Source organism: Silene latifolia, chromosome 5 (assembly GCF_048544455.1).
Source record: "Silene latifolia isolate original U9 population chromosome 5, ASM4854445v1, whole genome shotgun sequence".
Classification (NCBI taxonomy): domain Eukaryota; kingdom Viridiplantae; phylum Streptophyta; class Magnoliopsida; order Caryophyllales; family Caryophyllaceae; genus Silene; species Silene latifolia.
In genome coordinates this window covers 14,481,076-14,500,301 of record NC_133530.1, presented here as the reverse complement: position 1 = coordinate 14,500,301, position 19,226 = coordinate 14,481,076, and the positions used below count along the sequence as shown (strand labels likewise).

The window sequence follows — 19,226 nt, the reverse complement described above, 5'->3', positions numbered from 1 at the left end:
AGCGAGCCACACGGCTGGCCCGGGTCGGCCCGTTGCTTGTTTCGCGGTTTTCCATGCATTGTTCGTCATTTTGGGTTCATTAATGAGATAATTAGAATAAGTAATGTATGGGTAAACTTTTGAATTAAATCAAATTAGTAATAAAAATTATGTTAAAGGTAAAAATTATATTTATTTTGGTAGTTGCACATGTTAGTATAGGTTAGAAAATGAAATTGTAAAGATTAGGCTCAGAATGAATTATATAGCGATAATTGTAATGTTTTGTTAATTGTGCCGAAAACTGAGCCTTAGTCCCTTTGACTGATGCGATGTCGATTAATTGAGTGATTGGTCACCGCAATTTAACCCGTACACTGTCGCGAGGTGGGGTTGCGGGTAAAAATTCGGTTGAATGAATTAGATAATCGGCCTTTTTCTTGTTTTAGGCCATTTATTATATTTTTATTTCACATGTGTAATTAGTTGATTTAAGTAGCTTCTTATATTGTAGAAACGGCCCTAGATTCCCTGAAGCCTTTAATATGATTAATATTGTTAGAATTGGAAATTGGTATTTAATACTTATTGAGGATTCTGTTGGATTGTATGCTGAATAGACATTTAAATAGCCTTTCACATGATAGAATGTTAGCTTTTAGGTTGGTAAGTTGGACTTTTTGTCCTCTTATGGTTAAGTGGGTGTCTTACTTGTCTTGTGTGGTGTGGGCTAAAATATTCAAGCTGGGACTAGCTGGGACTAGGTCCTAGGTGAGTATTTCGGCCTTCATCATAGATAGGTCTTTATAGTCTTTGACGAGTATATGTTCACTGCTTGATAGCCTTTGTGTTCCCGACTAGTGGATTTATATCCAAGTTGGGGCATGACCTCGTTACTTATTTTGATAGTAAGTGGTCAGCTTAAGTACTAGCCAACCCTTTGGTGGACTCCTTAGGGTACTCACTTTGTTTTAGAAAAATTGTGGGTCTTGGGTGCGGTGGTGTGTCTCCGCATGTCTAGGTCTCCTGATTTTAGGCTAGGGTTGTGTTGTGTCTTGGCCATGTTTTATTAATATTAACCGCTGAGCCAAGATACCGGTTCGATTACCTTCCCTACCTCGTGGTATAGACTCGAGTTACAGAGTGACTATTGACGGTACTAAGAACTTATGCCTGTCTTTGATATATTGCCCTTTCTTGTTTGATGATTCTATGAATCATAGAAGGTGAGATGCAAGCCGGCTATGGTTGATAGAGTTTGGATTACAATTTGTTATATGTTTCACATGATAGTTTAAATTGGTCAATTTAGTATTCATATGTTATAATACTTGGAAATTAGATTAATTATCATATTGTTTACATGTTTTACTACATGTTACATTAATTATTACGATTCGTGGCTGGGAGGACTCGAAGTTACTCCCCACTGAATTGTGGCTTTCGTGTTTGTATAAAATGCGATTGACAGGTTGTTGATGCTTTGTTGGGGTCACAGACGAGCTAGTGAGCATAAGGAACCTTGGACCTAGTTTGGCTATTCTTATAGTAAACCTTTTAACTTTTGGTTTTGTATATAATTTGAAGGGACATATGTCTCCCTTTTCTATTTTGGGTTGTATCTTTATGTATTTTCTTACCTTTAGCGGTGTTAAGTAAATTAGATTGTTAGCTATTGCAGGTTTTGGCACCCGCCTATTGGGAATGTTGGAGATGTTGTGATTGGTTTAGAAATTTTTTTGAAATTACAGGTTTTTATATAGTTGGACCAATTACAAACATATCCTACCAGTTTTTCCGTAGAATTTACGTAATTAATTAAGGCTAAATTTAAGGGTGTCACATTGGTGGCGTTGGAAAGCTAAGAATGAGATCTAGAACTTTCTGTGAAATAGGCCTGACCCAAAAAAGTTGTTATTATCTCTTAAAACGGGCCCAAAGGTCGGGTTGTCATTTTAGCTAAATGAAATGCACATTTTGTAATGTAAACTTTTAGTTTAGCCCAAAGAAGTGACATAGGACTCAAAATGAGATATAATCTCAACATTTTATGACATCCTAACCTTAGGTAGACAAGCCCATTGCTTTGACTCGGGATTTGACGGTTTTAGGAAATGAAGACGGTTTTTTGACCCGGACTCCAAATGTACTCTAATTACTGTCAAAACGACCGTATCGACACGTAGATGACAATTAAGAGGTAGACATTAGTGTTTGAGCAATCACTTGACGATAAACTTACGAACTGTCATAAATCGTTCCGCGTACCAAACATGCGGCCCAATCATCACCGGGTGGTTTGCGGGAGGTGCGAAATGAGGTGTCTCTGAGAGCCCCCACTTTGACCGAGGCTTGGACAAGGCGAAAGTCAAAGTATAGCCATCAGGTCAATCGAAGATTACAACCTGACGACTATGGCGACGCGAGGCGGCTCAAGGGGTCCGAGCGAAGGACTGTCGTCGGGAACATTTTAGAGTCTCATAACTATCGGGAGGGTTGTTTAAAGTCCATTAGACTACGTAAGGAGGGCTCGCCACCATAAGAAGAAACCATACCCGAGATACCCCCTGGGTGAAACGGATCAAGATGCTTCGGCAAAATTCTTTGGTCTGAAGATAACTTGGTGTCTGAAGGCATTAGGGGTCACAGGGATTCTGAAGAAACTTCTTAACACTTCCGAAGGCTAACTCTGAAGGCTATCTCTCTCTAAAGGGAAGGCTGAAGGATAACTCTCTCTAAAGGACTGAAAGGGGACTTAACTGAAAAGGGGTTATCTGAAGGTTACTGAAAGGATTATCCTGAAGTGTCTGAAGAAATAAAGGATTTATCTGAAGGGAGGAAGGCTGAAGGAAGGATTATCCTGTAAGTCATCTAAAGGGTTGTCTGAAGGGTATCTGAAGGTTATCTGAAGGGTTGTCTGAAAGTTATCTGAATATACGAAGGTTATCTGAAGGGTTGTCTGAAAGATTAAGGCAAGTTTCTGAAAGATCTGAAGGGTTTATCCTGAAAAGGGCTATTTGAAAGGCATGAAGGTTTATCCTGAAAAGGGTTACCTAAAGGGATGGAGGATCGCCTGGGGGTATCTGTCTGTCTCTGTCCTCAAGCAAACTCTCACTGGAGAATGAAGCGATGATTTTGGGGAATCTGCATGTTTCTATCCTCAAGCAAACTCTCGTTGGGTGATGACTCTAGGGAATCTGCCTGTCTCTGTCCTCAAGCAAACTCTCGTTGGGTGATGACTCTAGGGAATCTGCATGTTTCTGTCCTCAAGCAAACTCTCGTTGGGTGATGACTCTAGGGAATCTGCATGTTTCTGTCCTCAAGCAAACTCTCGTTGGGTGAACATAATTGGGAACTGATCTCCATGTCTCGAGAGGGAATGTCTGTCCGTGTACTCTCGTTGGGGGAACAGAATAGAGGTGTGTTGAAACACCTGTCAAAGAGTATTCGCTCGTTGTGGCAAGCGAGGTCTTGATGAAGTACTGCTTCTGATACTTACCTGCATGGTTAGTAGCCACACAAGAATACAATCTAATATATTCACGTAAGCAATTATCACATGGACCTCGAATGAGGAAACACATAGGCTTTGCAAAAGTCGTTTCTTTATAAAAGTTGTTTAAAACTTGTTCAAAGAAGTTTGTCGTTTGTAATGCGTTATGCATATTCAATGGGCTTTAGACACGTGACTGACGCGCCGTAGACCTTATGCGGACGTGAAAATATAGACTTAGGTTTGACACGACACAGGGATAACTTTGACAGACTTTGTTTAAGTATGCGCAACCCCTAGCCAAGTGTGGGTGACAATGCATATCAGTTCCAAAGGTAGAAGAATTGCAAGAATGATGAAGGCATATAAAGGCAAGGCATGAGGCATGGATCATCTGTCTAATAAGACTTCTTTCGCCACCGTTTGCTGTAAAAGAGAGCCCTCTTGAGGCACGATGACTTGGAGAATTGATCTAAGATCTTTGTCATTGTCCGGACCGAGTACTAGCTAGACTTAGAGGAATAAAGGAAGGGTGGCATCTTGGAAGAGAAGCCCCCAGGATGAGAAGATGACTCTGGACTTTGGGAAAAAAGAGGCTGGGCGACAATAAGGAGCCCCCAGTATAGAGGTGTTGGTTGTGGAAAGGATGTTAATTGAGGTTGGAAGGTTGAAATAGAGGTTGAAAGTTGATGGTTGGGATGGTTATGTCCTTGAGGACTGCCTACGTATTCACGTGAAGTGAAATCAAACCAGATCGTAGTTCTGAGGTTTGGTTAATTTTGTTTGGGTGTTATGGTTGTATCCTTCTTGTGTAAGAAAAGACTGCCTACGTATCCACCTGAAAAGGTGAAATCAAACCATGCTCGTAGTTCAAGTGTGTGCCTAAGCTATGTTGTTAGGACCTTAAAGTGCAGGGGTCACAAGGGTAATATTCCTTTGGTGACTCGAAGAATCGATTTGAGATAACTCCCTCTGATCATAGATCAAAGAGGTATAATTTGTTTTGTAAAAATTTCCTTGTCGCGTGAGCACACCTAAAAGTGGACCCTAAGGATGAATATGGGTATGTCCCATTCTGGGTAGCAAAGTATTTGAAGACTCCGTGTATGGGTCAAGGTGAAACTGGATCGGATATGTGGAATGTGGAGCTCGGTAATAAGAGGCTTTGATAAACAAATCTCTGGAGTTTGATTTTGTGGAGTTAAGGCTTCATGGGATTATGGCTTGTAATGTGGCTTGGAAATGGAGTCTCTTGGCTTGATGTAGCCTGAGCACATATAGGTAGGTTAAAATGACGTGGGATCAAGTTTCCATGTCTTGGCCCTAAAGGATGGGTATACTTGACAAGCTTGAGAGGATTCTCAAAATTCCTAACTATCTCCCCGTAATGGTCTCGAGAAGGACTTAGGGTGTGTGATATGTGAAAGGCTAAGTGAGGGTGCTAGCTGACCATCTTCACCGATGTCTTGAGTCTACCTAGACTTCGGCATTATTCCGTTCTGTATTTGATTCCAGGCTTGTTCTTGATTCAGACTGAGATTCTTGGTCTAGAATATATCTTGGATTTCTGCTCAGATTTTTTATTCGGTTTTTTGAGGATAACATTGACTTTGGATATTGACTTGCCTGATTGAGCCTTATTCTTTTGACTCTTTTGTCTTGGATATTGGGCATAACCACGACCTTGGATATTGACCTCAGTTTCTCTTGATTGAGCCTTTGTCTTTGATCACGGCTCGTATCATCTTGGATGGACTTGGGTCAGACTAGCACCTTTAGTGTGAAACGGGTTGGTCTTTTAGTAACACGGGTTGTTTATTGTGGGGAATGGGCTTGCCTCCCGTCATGGATTATCAACAAGGGAGATGGTCTGGATTTGTCCTAGAATCTCTTGAGATATGCTCGTCCTAGACTAGGGTTATAGCAAGGTTTCTATTGCCAGACATGGAATAGGTAAGGAAAATGAACACGGAGTTTCAGGTCCTCTACAACTTTGAACGGAACATCATCTAAGTGCACTCACATCGACTTGGAACGTGTGGTTGTTGTTTGTTTTAAAATGTCTCAAATCAATTCTTGTTGTCACAGGAAAAAAGATAAAGGAAGAGACATGATAGAATATGTGGATTGAAAAGTGTACTTTTATTGAAATGAATAACATAGACTCGAGAAGACACGTGACGCATGGGACAGCCCCCAGGTTGTCACTAGGAATGAAAATGGAGAAAGATACTAGAACAAAATTATGGGATAGAAAGCCTAAGACTCGGACTCGGACTTTGACTCGATTTCAGATCTAGACTCGTAATCATCGGCCCACGCTTGAACGTTCTCTTTTCCAGCAACTGGCCTTGGCATCCGGCTTTGAGCATTCACCCATTTGAGCACCTCATCTTCGTCGTTGGGAACACTGAAAGGGTAATAGTCAAGAAAATTTTCTTGATAAGTTGCATATCCATGAGGATTGCCTAAGCTACCTTGTGGGTTAAAGGTTGAGAGAGACAAACTCCCGCATTCGATCATATCTTGAATGTCGTTTTTTAATTTGTAAAATTTCTCTGTATCATGCCCTTTGCCTCTATGGTATTTGCAGTAGGCATTCCCATCCCAGAACTTGGATTTCTTTTCTGGGTTAGGCGTAGGTCCTATAGGCTTCAACATTCGTTGTTCCATGAGTCTCTGAAAGGCATCGGCGTATCTAATACCAATGTTGGTAAATTTCCTAGAAGGTGTGCCCTTATTTTCGGAAGCCTTTGGAGGGTTGTTAGGTTTCTTTGACGAAGGGTCCATGAGGTTGCCTTTGTTGACTTTGATTCCCGGATGAGAAGAACTAAGAATAGATTGTCCACTCATTGCTTTCTCCTTAGGACTGTCAAGTTGAGGGTTTGTCGGGACACTTTTCATCTTAAGAGGTTGGGCATCAAGCTTCTTACCCATTTCGGCGAACTGGTTTTCTATGTTGGAAAGTCGAGAGTTTAAGCTATCAATAGCTCCCTCTATTTTGGAAAATTTGTTGTCGAAGGCCATGGAAAGCATGAGCATTCCATTTTGGATATCGTCATCTTCGAGGACATAGATTTCTTTGTCATCATGACGATTGAGGAGATGAGAACAATCCAGAAATGATTCTTCATCATGTTTAATGATATTGAACCCAAGAGAGTCGGTTTTCTTGGATTTCTTGGCGAAAGGTGGCACAGGAAGCTTGCGATCCTCGATCATATCCTGAATAATATGCTTTAGACAAAAGCATTCCTCCGTATCGTGTCCCCTACCTCGATGGTACTGACAATATGAATCGCCCTTCCATCTAGGGAATATCTTTTCGGGGTCTGGGGTTGGACCAATTGGATGAAGTTTTCCTTGGGAAATTAGTCTTTGTAGAGCTACTTCATATGTGGTTCCGAGTTCAAGGAATTCCCTATGAGCTCGTCCCGGCCTTCTGAGTGGAGTTTCCAAGAGGTTGACTCCCTTGTCTTCATTGGCCTTCTTAGATGGGTGAGTCGTGTTGAAGCTATGCCCTGGCCTTAGGGTATGAGAAGATGGTAAAGGTTTTATCATATCTATCTTGTTTTCCATATTGATGACACGAGCGCTCAAGTCTTCGATGGTGGCCTGAAGCTTAATGATTGCAGCACCTAGTCCCTTGACGTCGACGGATAAACGTTCTTGAACACTTTCATTGGAAATTGCAGAATTCCTACTGAGAAGAAAATGATGCGCATTACAACTTGATTTGACATGGGATCACGCATACTAAGGCAACAAACAAAGGATACATGACGAGACGAGATGACTAGACTCTTGATTTGTGAATCCAGGAAATGTCGTGAGTGACTTTCGAGTTTGGATTCACGATGTTTGACCTTGACCTTTAGACTCGAGTGTTGACTTTGACAGAGTGACATTTATGTGGTTGACTCTATTGACGGGTTTGATGACACGTGTTGATTCTAGACTCGAGGTTTGCTTATAAGTGTTAAGAAGACTGATGTAGCTTAGACTCAAATATGAGGCCCATTGAGAATCGTGTGTTGAGCGTGTGACTCGAGTGTTTAGATCCTAACTGAATTGGGGTAGGGGGTCCACAATGACGGCGCGACGCCTTAGGACTTGACTTGAAAAGACCCAAAATGTAGAGGAAGACGAGTTTACGACTCGACAGAGTTCCGACTAGGACATAGTCGGTTTGAACTTTGACTCTAACTTAGCCCAATTGAATTTACATATTCACATTTACATGTTGGAAAATATTTTGATTAAAACTTTTTTTTTTTTCGTTTTTGTTTTCGGACTTTTTATTTGTTTTTTTTTTGTATTTAGTTTTGAAATGGGTTTTAGGCCCGAAGTTTGACTCGACATATAGACAGAGTTTCGGCTTTGTTTTGCGTTGTTTTGAAAATGTTTACATTTTGAAAAGGATTTTATTTTACAAAAATCGTCATGGTTTCGTTTAGAAATGGTGATCACGTAAGGTAAAAACATTATACAAGCATTATAACGGGATGCTGAGTGCATTTAAAAGGGTTTTGGCTTTAAAGGGTGGGTTGCCATACCGAACAATCAAACCCGAAGTCTGTGGAGAGGCTCGTACCAAACAAGAGTAAGGCCGATTCCTAGTCCATTTCCTCAAGTAGTGAAGGTCCTTGATACAAACAAGAGTAAGCATCATGGTATGGATGCCGTCAATCGCTATCCATCCTTAGGCCCAAATAAGAATTAGGACCGTTTAGACGGGACGATTGGTCGAATGGGTTGGGTTGGGCCTAGGAAGGCCGAATAAAACGGTCTAGGAAGACCGAGTTATGAAAACCGACAATTGTCTTATACAAACTATTCCCTAACCTTGTTCAAGTTTCACCCTTGGCTACACGTAAGTGTATTATCCCCAGCGGAGTCGCCAAACTGTGAACATGGGCCACGGGGGCGCTTGGGAAACAAGCGTTTGCATTTGTGGAGTCGCCACCAATTAATTGTGGAAAATTGGAAACCGTTCGAATACCTCGTGTCATGTCAAGACACAAAGTAGTGACATGAACACTAAGCAATCGTTACCCTTAGCATTCTATGTCTAGAATGACTCTCGTGGATGCCAATGAACACGGATGTTCACAGAGATCTGGAGTAAGGGGTGAAGGTACGTATTAGGAAGCTCTTTTGATCGAACACCTAATCCCGCCCGCCTTGATAGCGGCCTCTACTAATGATTAGGGAAATTATCTATACTCGATATGTTGTCAATTTATATGCATGCAATGCAACATCCATTAGATTAATCCTAGCATGTGAGAATTAGCTGAGTCGGTGAACAGTTAATTTAGCATACAATTAATGTCAAAGTAGGATTTAATGCTCAATTACATGTGAAGACATACAAATGATACAAGAAATATGATGAATACAATAAAAGAAAATTACAATAAAGAAAATTACAATAATTACATCGGGTTTCATTGATTTATGTCGAAAATACCTTTAAAACGGATAATTTGAGAAAAAGAATAAAGAAAGAATTAACGAACTGAAATTAGGGTGATAATATGATTAATAGTTAATTATACGTAAACTAATTAAACTAGGTCAAGCAACAACGGAGTTCAGAGACAGAACTCAACCTGGAACAGGCGCAGCAGGACTGCGCCCTTTGGAAGAGGCGCAGCAGTTGTTGCGTCTGTTCCAAGGGTGAATTCTGGCTGTGAAGCCGGAACTGCAAATCGTTAATATTAATTGGTGAATTTACGGATTAATTACGATATTTAACTCGGATGGAAGTGATTTAATGTATTAATTACATGTGAATGAGTCATAAAAGCAATAAAACATGATATGAAATTAAACAATGCAAATTAATACAAGATTAAAAGGTTAATTAACAAATTAAACAAACTAATTAGGTTAAAGGAGTTATTAATGACGAATTAATGATGGATACGATAAATAACATGTAACACCCCACGGTAATTGAAGAGGTCCAGTGATAGGCTTAAATGACTAGTGCTTAAAGGGATTGGAAGTACTACTCATATCAACAAAGTGCACTTTCTTTTATGGTCATCTATGCGAAAGAACTCCAAAGTTAAGCGTGCTTGGCTGGGAGTAGTCTTAGGATGGGTGACCTCCTGGGAAGGTTTCCGGGATGTGCATGAGTGAGGACAAAATGCGCTATAAAGGACCTGTGTTGATCTGTGGGCCATGTACACAGCCTGGTGAGCTATCATAAGTAACCGCTTCCGACCTGGTTTGGGCTGGGGTGTTACAAGTGGTATCAGAGCAACCCTGCGACCGTGTGGTGATCGGAGGCAGTTGTTATACGCTCCTGGAGGCAGTGGTTATACGCTCCATTGTGATCACACACCTAGCGGGGGAGGATTCTGGGTTAGCGGTTATGCTCCCAGGCGCAACGAGGACGTTGCGTTCTTCAAGTGGGGGTGACTGTAACACCCCACGGTAATTGAAGAGGTCCAGTGATAGGATTAAATGACTAGTGCTTAAAGGGATTGGAAGTACTACTCATATCAACAAAGTGCACTTTCTTTTATGGTCATCTATGCGAAAGAACTCCAAAGTTAAGCGTGCTTGGCTGGGAGTAGTCTTAGGATGGGTGACCTCCTGGGAAGGTTTCCGAGATGTGCATGAGTGAGGACAAAATGCGCTATAAAGGACCCGTGTTGATCTGTGGGCCATGTACACAGCCTGGTGAGCTATCATAAGTAACCGCTCCCGACCTGGTTTGGGCTGGGGTGTTACATAACAGATGGGAATATATCAAAGATCGAATTCCAGAGACTCAATATGGGTAAATCGAATCTCTAAAACCCGGATTGAATTTAATGACGAAAACCCGCAAATATTGGATTACTTGGGATTTAAGTCGGGATTTGAAAAGATGAATTAAATACTAAATGATGATGAATAATATATTACATGTTAGAACTATCATAATCAGATTATCATGCCAAATAACAATGAACAATTAAAGACGAAACAAAAACAAAAGGATAAACAAAAGACGAAGGAAGAAGAAAGGAAGCAGGAACTGCGGCTGCCTCACGAAGAGGCGCAGCAGTTGCTGCGTCCTTTCTCGACGGTTGTCTTCTGATAATCCGAAAAAAGGGTTTTTAAACAAGGTTTTACAAATCGATTTTAAGAATATTTTCGACATAAATCTTACAATAGTGATTACAAAAATAAAGAACAATAAATAAAAGAAGGATTTACACCCTCAGACTTACATGTTTGACGAAACGAGATGAACTAAGTTAACGATTAGTGATGCTCGACTCGAATGTACGACGAAAGTGCCCTCGTAAGAGGAAAAAGACTAAGATTGATTAAGTTGATTGATGTGGAGTTGGTCAAATTGGTCGGTCATGCAAACGAGGCTGGTACTCAGAAGGATCCGAGCTTACGTGGTCGAATGTTCAAGCACGTAGACGCCAAAAAGTAAGAACGTGGTCTAGAATGCAAAGGTAGAAGAGAAGAGCGGACACTCGCGTGAGAAATATGAGGGACGAAGGTCCCTATTTATACTAATCACGGAATTAGGGTTTAGGAAAGGAGATAAAGATCCGGAAATAACCGACTTAGGTTAAACGCGGAAACTTGGACAAAAAGAAAGCCTTGAGGAAGAGGCGCAGCAGGTGCTGCGTCCCTTGGAAGAGGCGCAGCACCTGCCGCGTCCTTTCCTCAGCGGGTTCCTCCTGTGCAAGAAAGCGCGTTTGACAGCCTGTCGTATTTTACGCATAACATTCTCTACGAGACTCGGATTAAGGTGATTTCGGTGGCGTTGGAAAGCTAAGAAAGAGATCTAGAACTTTATGTGAAATAGGCCTGACCCAAAAAAGTTGTTATCATCTCTTAAAACGGGCCTAAAGGTCGGGTTGTCATTTTAGCTAAATGAAATGCACATTTTGTAATGTAAACTTTTAGTTTAGCCCAAAGAAGTGACATAGGACTCAAAATGAGATATAATCTCAACATTTTATGACATCCTAACCTTAGGTAGACAAGCCCATTGCTTTGACTCGGGATTTGACGGTTTTAGGAAATGAAGACGGTTTTTTGACCCGGACTCCAAATGTACTCTAATTACTGTCAAAACGACCGTATCGGCACGTAGATGACAATTAAGAGGTAGACATTAGTGTTTGAGCAATCACTTGACGATAAACTTATGAACTGTCATAAATCGTTCCGCGTACCAAACATGCGGCCCAATCATCACCGGGTGGTTTGCGGGAGGTGCAGAAATGAGGTGTCTACAAGTGGTTTTTGGTTAATGAATGTAATGCATGAACTATTCTATATGCTAAATTTAAAGGACAATGAAAACTACACTACATGAATGCAAAGAGAGCTAATTTAGATTAACTCCTATTCAGTTAAGTAAACTAAATGCAAATGCAAGCAAAACATAAATAAAGCAAGGGAAGAGAATACTAACAATGTGGTGGTTCTTAAGGGACTCCACCAAACCTCTCATCCAAAAATGTGTTGCTTGAATTTCCAAGTTGCGTGATCCATGTCACTCAAAGCACGAAGCAACCGATCAAAGGCCTTAGCAAAAGCCTCAAACAAGCACAAGTAGCACCAAGTTATAGCATACCACAACCAACCTCTTCTCCAACACTTCTTGTCATTCTTCTTTTTACCCTTCTTTGTACCATCTTGTGGGCTCTTCATGTTGAAGTGGTAGCTAGGAGGTAGGGAGAAAGGCATCTCATAAACTTCATAGAATGAGGAAATTTCCCCATTGTCATCAAACGAAGGAGAATGGTAAGGAAATAGAGGTGGAGAAATCAACTTCTCAACATTGAGGTTCATGATGTTGTCATTTTTATTCCCATTTTCTTGACTCTCCAATTGAACCGAATCATTTCCAAAAATGAGAGCTTCAATTTCTTCCAAGCTAGAGTCAAAACTACAAATGTTGTAGTTTTTCTCATGGCTCTTCAACTCTCCCCATATGGCAAGTTCGAATTCATCAATCTCCATTTCCCAATTTTTTTCTTCTTCCCCACACTTGTCATGGACAAGCACATCTTCTTCAAAGATTTCGGAAGGAGGTGGTAGTGGAGAGTCTTACTCATTATCATAAACATCCAAAATAGGGGCATCAAGCCCTTCATAACTTCCCTCCCCACACTTATCATTTTGCAAGGAGTCTTCATAAGTGTCCCATATGGGAGGGCCAAGTTTATCTTCCTCACAACTCTTGCTATACTCCATTCCACCTCCGTTAAGAGCCACCTCTAAGACATCAACTTGAGATTCCCAATCACTTGAAGAGTTATCCAACCAAGGTGCATCTTCTAAAGAGATTAGATTAAATGAATTGGGGGAGCTCAAATATAACTCAATCTCATCATTAATTTGGTCTTCAAATTCATCTTTTCTTGAGTCATCTTCACCCAAATCTCCTATCGCATATACTCTCAACACAAGATCACCTTCATTCCCCTCCTTAGTTAGGCAAATTTCCAATGGGTCCAAATATGAAGGCTCAAGATTATGCTCATTCAAGCAATCCTCCAACACATCCACTCTACAACAAGAGTCACTCATAGAAGGAGATTTCATGGAATTTTCCAACGAGAATTCTACCTTGTCATCACCAACTTGAAGAGATAGTTTGCCATTTTTCACATCAATCAAGACACCTCCCGTAGCAAGGCAAGGGCGCCCTAGGATGATTGGAGTTTTGGAATCCTCGGGAATATCCATCACATAGAAGTCGCAAGGTATCACAAGTTTTCCCACCTTGAGTGGGACATCCTCCACTAGGCCAATTGGATACCTCACCGATATATCCGCAAGTTGCAAAGATACTTTTGTAGGTGAGAGCTCAAATCCCTTCAACTTCTTGAAAATCTTGAGAGGCATTAGGCTAATGCTAGCTCCCAAATCACATAAGGCCCTCTCTATTTGAATGGATCCAATTGTGCATGGGATAGAAAAACTACCCGGATCTTCAAGCTTTTGGGGCAAATCATTCATTAAGATTGCACTACATTCCTTGGACAAATTCACCGTTGTTGTTGGACTCAAAGAATTTTTGTTGGAAATCAACTCCTTCAAGAATTTTCCATATGCGGGTATCTCCTTGATGGCATCAATAAAAGGCATGGTGATGTTCACATCTTTCATCATGTGCATGAATTTCCCATACTTTTGCTCAAGCTTTGCCCTTGCCAATCTTTGGGGAAAAGGAATTGGTGGCACATATGTTCTCACAACTTGTTCCTTGGGTTCTTCAACAATTTTGGTAGGTTCATCAACAACCTTGGTGGACTCATCAACAAGCATAGGAGTCTCCACAATAACCTCTACAAGATCATCTTCGACCACTTTTGGTGGTTCAACCATAACTTCCGGTTTACGACTCTTTTTCCTCTTTATGAACACCCGGTCTTCCAACTCCCTACCACTCCTCAAATGTATAGCATTAATAGACTTCAGATTTTCCTCGGTTTTACCCGAAAACCTACCATTTGAGGCTTGAAATTGACTCATTTGAGAAGCCAATTGAGAGATTTGATTATCCGTCATTCTTTGGGAGGCTTGCATTTGAGTTCTTAGTTGGTTGATAGAAGATGTGGCCTCCTCTTGTTTTTGGTTGGAATGAGTGATGAATTGGGTTTGAGAATTCATCAATTTCTCTATCATGAGCTCCATGTTTGATTTAAGTTGGGTGGATTGTTGAAAGGGTTGAGAATTTTGTTGGAACGGTTGGGAATTTTGTTGAAATGATGGGTTGGTTGGTTGATTTAGTGGTTGGAATTGTGGTCTTGGTTGGAAGGTGGGATTTTGATTTTGGGCTTGGAAATTTGGTGTGAATTGTGGATTTTGTTGGAAAGTGGGGTTTTGGACATTTTGTGAGCCATGGGAAAAATTTGGATGGGCTCTCATTCCGGGATGGTATTGATTGTTGTTGAATGCTTGTCTAGCCGGAATTGATTCCCACACTCCATTCACTTGCTCCATACAATTTGCCTCTCCCATCATCAAAGGACATTCATTTGGTGGATACCCTTGATCTCCACAAATCTCACAACAATACACTTGAGACCTACTTGATGAAGAGTTTCTTGAGGTGTTACTAGAGTTCAACAAAGCAATTTGTTGCTTGAGTTCTTCTATCAACCCTTTAACCTAAACATTGTTGGCCGACTCAACGGTTGTCTTTCCCTTACTCTTGTGCCTATCATTATTCCAATGAAAAGTTCAGGAAGCCATTTCCTCAATAAGCTCCTTGGCCATCTTGTGATCAATTTTATCTAATGCCCCTTTCCCGAGCCGGAATCTAGGTTCATTTTCATTTCATTGCTCAACCCCTCATAAAAGTTGTTGATCAACTCATCATCTCCAATCCCGTGATGAGGACACAACCTTTGTAGTCCCTTATACCTTTCCCATGCCTCGTAAAGGGTCTTATCATCTTGTTGAGTGAAGCCTTGAAGCTCACTCTTGATCCTTGCGGTTCTTTGTGGTGGGAAGTATTTGTTTAGGAAGGCCTTGGAGACATCATCCCAAGTCCGAAGAGAATCGGGCTCACAACTCTTTAACCACTCCTTAGCACTCCCCCTCAAGGAATAAGGGAAGAGCCTAAGGCGGATAGCATCCCCCGACACTCCATTTGCTTTAAACATATCGCAACTATCCAAGAATTCATTAAGATGTTCATTGGGGTTTTCGGTGGCTCCCCCTCCAAATTAGTTTCCTTGGACTAGTTGCAACAAAGTAGCCTTCACATCAAAGTTATTTGCTTGTATAGATGGCTTGACAATACTAGGATTCACCACCTTCTTCGGAGCCAACTTGTCTCTCATAGGAACCGCGGCCATTGTTGCTTCTTCGGGAATTCCAAATGGATTCTCAAAGAACTCAAGATTACCTGGTTCTTCTAAAACACCTTCCACTACTCAAGAAAGGGATTAGCAACAAAGAAAGACCTAGTCTAAACTAGAATAAAACGATTAATATCTAGCCTTTGCTCCCCGGCAACGGCGCCAAAAACTTGATGGTTTCAAATCTTAACCTCGCAAGTGCACGGTTTGTCGTCGTACAAAATGAGGGTCGAATCCACGAGGAGCTAGGGAGATTACTAATCGTTCTAATTCTTAGGCTTAGCTAAGTCGATAATAATAGAGTTGGATATTTTAACTAAACAACTAAACTAGTCAAATTAAAGTGCAAATAACTAATTATGAAAATTGAGCAAGTGAGATTGTAAAAGATGTAATCAAGATTGAGGAAGGCCTGGGATCCGATCAAACCCTTAGCAATGAGTCATAGTGGCAATTAGTCAATCAACAAGTAACGGGTTCATGGGGTCAAGAGGGATAATGCTAGCTAAACTAACCACCCAACCCTCCCGAGTGTAGGTAGCCTCTTGAGTCAGGTTAAGGTCCCACTCCCATGGATGACCAAGACCGAGTGATATACGATTAATTTACCTCTAATTCCCTCTTTATTTTATGCATACCGACTCTTATCGAGTCGGTTTCGGGTGTTTTTCCTTGCATATTGTGCCCAATACCCGTACTTGTTACCGTGTGTGTCCTTTTGTAGGAAACGACCTAAGTATGGAGAAACTGGGGCAAGAAAGGCACCCCATTGCCTTTACATGAATAAGAGGGGAAGAAATGGTGAAGAGTGTGTTTTTGCCGTGAGGCCGGGCAGCCGGTCCGGCCACCGCAAAACACACCCCAGAGAATCACTTAAGATTTTGAAGAAAAGGCTGAGGAATGTGCTTTGCGCGGGCGGCAACCGTCCACCACCGGTAAAGCACACCAAATGGAATTAATTGAAGATTTTGGTGAAAAACAAGCTTGGCCTCATTTGCGCCGGAAGGAGCACCGGCAGCCGGTCAACCGGCATTACGCACCATGAAGAAGAAGAAGAAGTCCTGAGGAGTGTGTTTTGCCGGCAGGCCGGCAACCGGCCCACCGGCAAAACACAGATGCCAGCTATTTTTAAACTTTGCGGTTTTGCGGTAGGAGCACCGGCCATTGCCGGTGGGCCGCAAAAACACAAAGAAAGACACGGGATTTAGGCTTTTCTTCCTCTTTTCTTCCTAATCTTGTACAAGCCTATAAATACCCCCTCTTAAACCCTTTTGTACACACAACCCTAGATCCAGAATTTTTACCCTTTCAAGCTTTAAACTTTCTTAATCTCTTTGTTAATCTTTCCTTAATTAGAGAAGTTCTTCAATCAATTAGTGATTGAATTTGGGTTTGTAAGAAGATTGAAGGATTTCCTTCTTTATTATTTCTATCCAAATTCCTCTTTCACTATTTTGTTGGTATTAATTCTCTCCCTATTTTCATTTGTTTACATTTTTGTTCTTCTTTTATGTTTGTTTGATTGTTTATGTTAAGATTGTTGGTGTTGTTTGTTCGTTGTTGTTAATTTCATCATTGTTTATCTTTTCATTGTTCATCTTTCCTTTGTTTCTCTTTCATTTGTTCTTCCTTGGGTAGTTGTCCTCAAAGACTTAATCTTTGAGTTGATTTGGTTAAAGATTGTGTCTTTAGGTTTAATCACTCTTGTTATTAGATTAAATCATCTTTCCTTTACACCTATTGTTAGATTGTTGCATGTTTAGAAGTGAATTTCATCTTCCCACCATGTTTGTGACCAAAGTTTCCATCTTTATTGTCTATTTTACAATTAGGACCATGATTAGTGAGTAGTCTCCCACTAGGGCTCGGTTTGACCCAACATGAGTAATTTCACTAATTGAATTTCATAAAGGCTAATTATTTGGGGAAATTGGTGAGGGTAGGTTAGAGGATTGACTTGGTTTAAGGGTTGACTTTTGGGTAGTGTTGACTTACGACCCTTGACCACCAACGAGAGTTGGTTAGGTTGTGATTTGGATACCCGTGATTTGACCCTATTGTTGACCTTGGTTGAGACCGAAAGGAGAACCGGGTAGAACACCTCTAATCTAGCGTTTGAAATCGACCCTCGAGAGAGGGAGTGGGATGACCCGGGAATTGACGGGGCTTAATGACCTTAGCAAATATTGGACTACCTTGGGAATAATGCGTGTTTTTGGGGTAGTCGGGTATTGAGTTAGGGATTCCGACCTTCGAACCCGAGAGGGGGGTTGGTGGGTAGCACTAGTGTCCTATTTCGAACCCGAGAAGGGGGTCTTAGGCGAATTAGAGTCGTCACCTCCTCACCTAACTACCCTTGTGATTAGCCTAGAGATTTGATTGTGTGGAATTACGATTTGTTTGGGAAGAACCGAGTCTTAGGGTTTTTAATCATTTGATTTACATCTATTTATTTTATCTTGCTCTTTCTTCTATTTCTTTATTTAGTTGTTTTACCTTGTTGTTGGTAGCTTTAGTACAACCCCATCTTTTATTTTCGACTTAGCTAAACGATCGGATTAGAACAATTAGTATTCTTTTCAACTCCTTGTGGGATCGACCCTTAATAGTGTACAACGATAAAATCGTGCACTTGCGAGGTATAGCTTGATACCATCAAGTTTTTGGCGCCGTTGCCGGGGAGTTCGGCTAGATATTAATTGTTTTCGTTCTTGTTTAGACTAAGTCTTTTGTTACTAATCCCTCTCTTGAGTGTGTAGGACTTTTTGCATGGTTAGGAGAGCTCGAAGAGGTCAACCAATACGCCCGATTGACCACGAGATCGAAGCAACCGCGAGAAGACTAAATTCACTCCGTAGAAGAGGGCTTATAGAAACACCGATTCCTCAAGAAAATCCAGTAATTGAGAACCTTCAAGAAGGACCACGAGTCTTTGAAACTTTCGAAAATCCTTTTGCAACACCGGAAACGGAAGTAACAATGGCCGCGGTTCCAATGAGAGATAACTTGGCTCCGAAAAAGGTGGTGAATCCAAGTATTGTGAAGCCACCCATTCAAGCCAACAATTTTGATGTGAAAGCCACCTTGCTACAACTTGTCCAAGGGAACCAATTCGGAGGGGGAGCCACCGAAAACCCCAACGAGCATCTCAACGAGTTCTTGGATAGTTGTGACATGTTCAAGGCCAATGGAGTCACGGAAGATGCCGTACGCCTTAGGCTTTTCCCTTACTCCTTGAGGGGAAGTGCCAAGGAATGGCTTAAAAGTTGTGAACCCGACTCTCTTCGGACTTGGGATGATGTCTCTAAGGCTTTTCTCAACAAGTATTTCCCACCCCAACGAACCGCAAGAATCAAGAGTGAGCTCCAAGGGTTCACCCAACAAGAAGATGAGACCCTTTATGAAGCATGGGAGAGGTACAAGGGCCTCCAAAGGCTATGTCCTCACCACGGTATTGGAGATGATGAGCTCATCAACAATTTCTATGAAGGGTTAAACAATGAGATGAAGATGAACCTTGATTCCGGCTCGGGGAAGGGAGCTTTGGATAAGATAGACCACAAGACGGCGAAAGAGCTTATTGAAGAAATGGCTTCTCGTACCTTTCATTGGAACAATGATAGGCACAAGAGAAAGGGGAAGTCAACGGTCGAGTCGGCCAACAATGTGGAAGTGAAAGAGATGATAGAAGAGCTTAAGCAACAAGTAGCCTTGATGAGCTCAAGCAAGACATCTAGCAATTCTTCTATGAGGAACCAAGTATATAGTTGTGAGCTTTGTGGAGACCAAGGACACCCACCCAATGAGTGTCCTTTGGTGGTTGGAGATGGAAGTTGTATGGAGCAAGTGAACGGGATATGGGAGTCTAGTCCGGCCAAGCAAGCATTTAACAACAACCAATATCACCC

The 19,226-nt window shown here is 41.4% G+C and overlaps 2 non-coding genes across 2 annotated transcripts; one reads left to right on the top strand and one right to left on the bottom strand.

The window, feature by feature from the left end:
- The first annotated feature begins 14,839 nt into the window (after positions 1 to 14,839).
- On the top strand, positions 14,840 to 14,946 carry LOC141658251 (small nucleolar RNA R71). The gene has a single exon (XR_012549146.1). It is a non-coding gene; the product is annotated as a small nucleolar RNA R71 (small nucleolar RNA).
- Positions 14,947 to 18,666: 3,720 nt separating this feature from the next.
- On the bottom strand, positions 18,667 to 18,773 carry LOC141658070 (small nucleolar RNA R71). Its single transcript, XR_012548979.1, has one exon. It is a non-coding gene; the product is annotated as a small nucleolar RNA R71 (small nucleolar RNA).
- Positions 18,774 to 19,226: the final 453 nt, after the last annotated feature.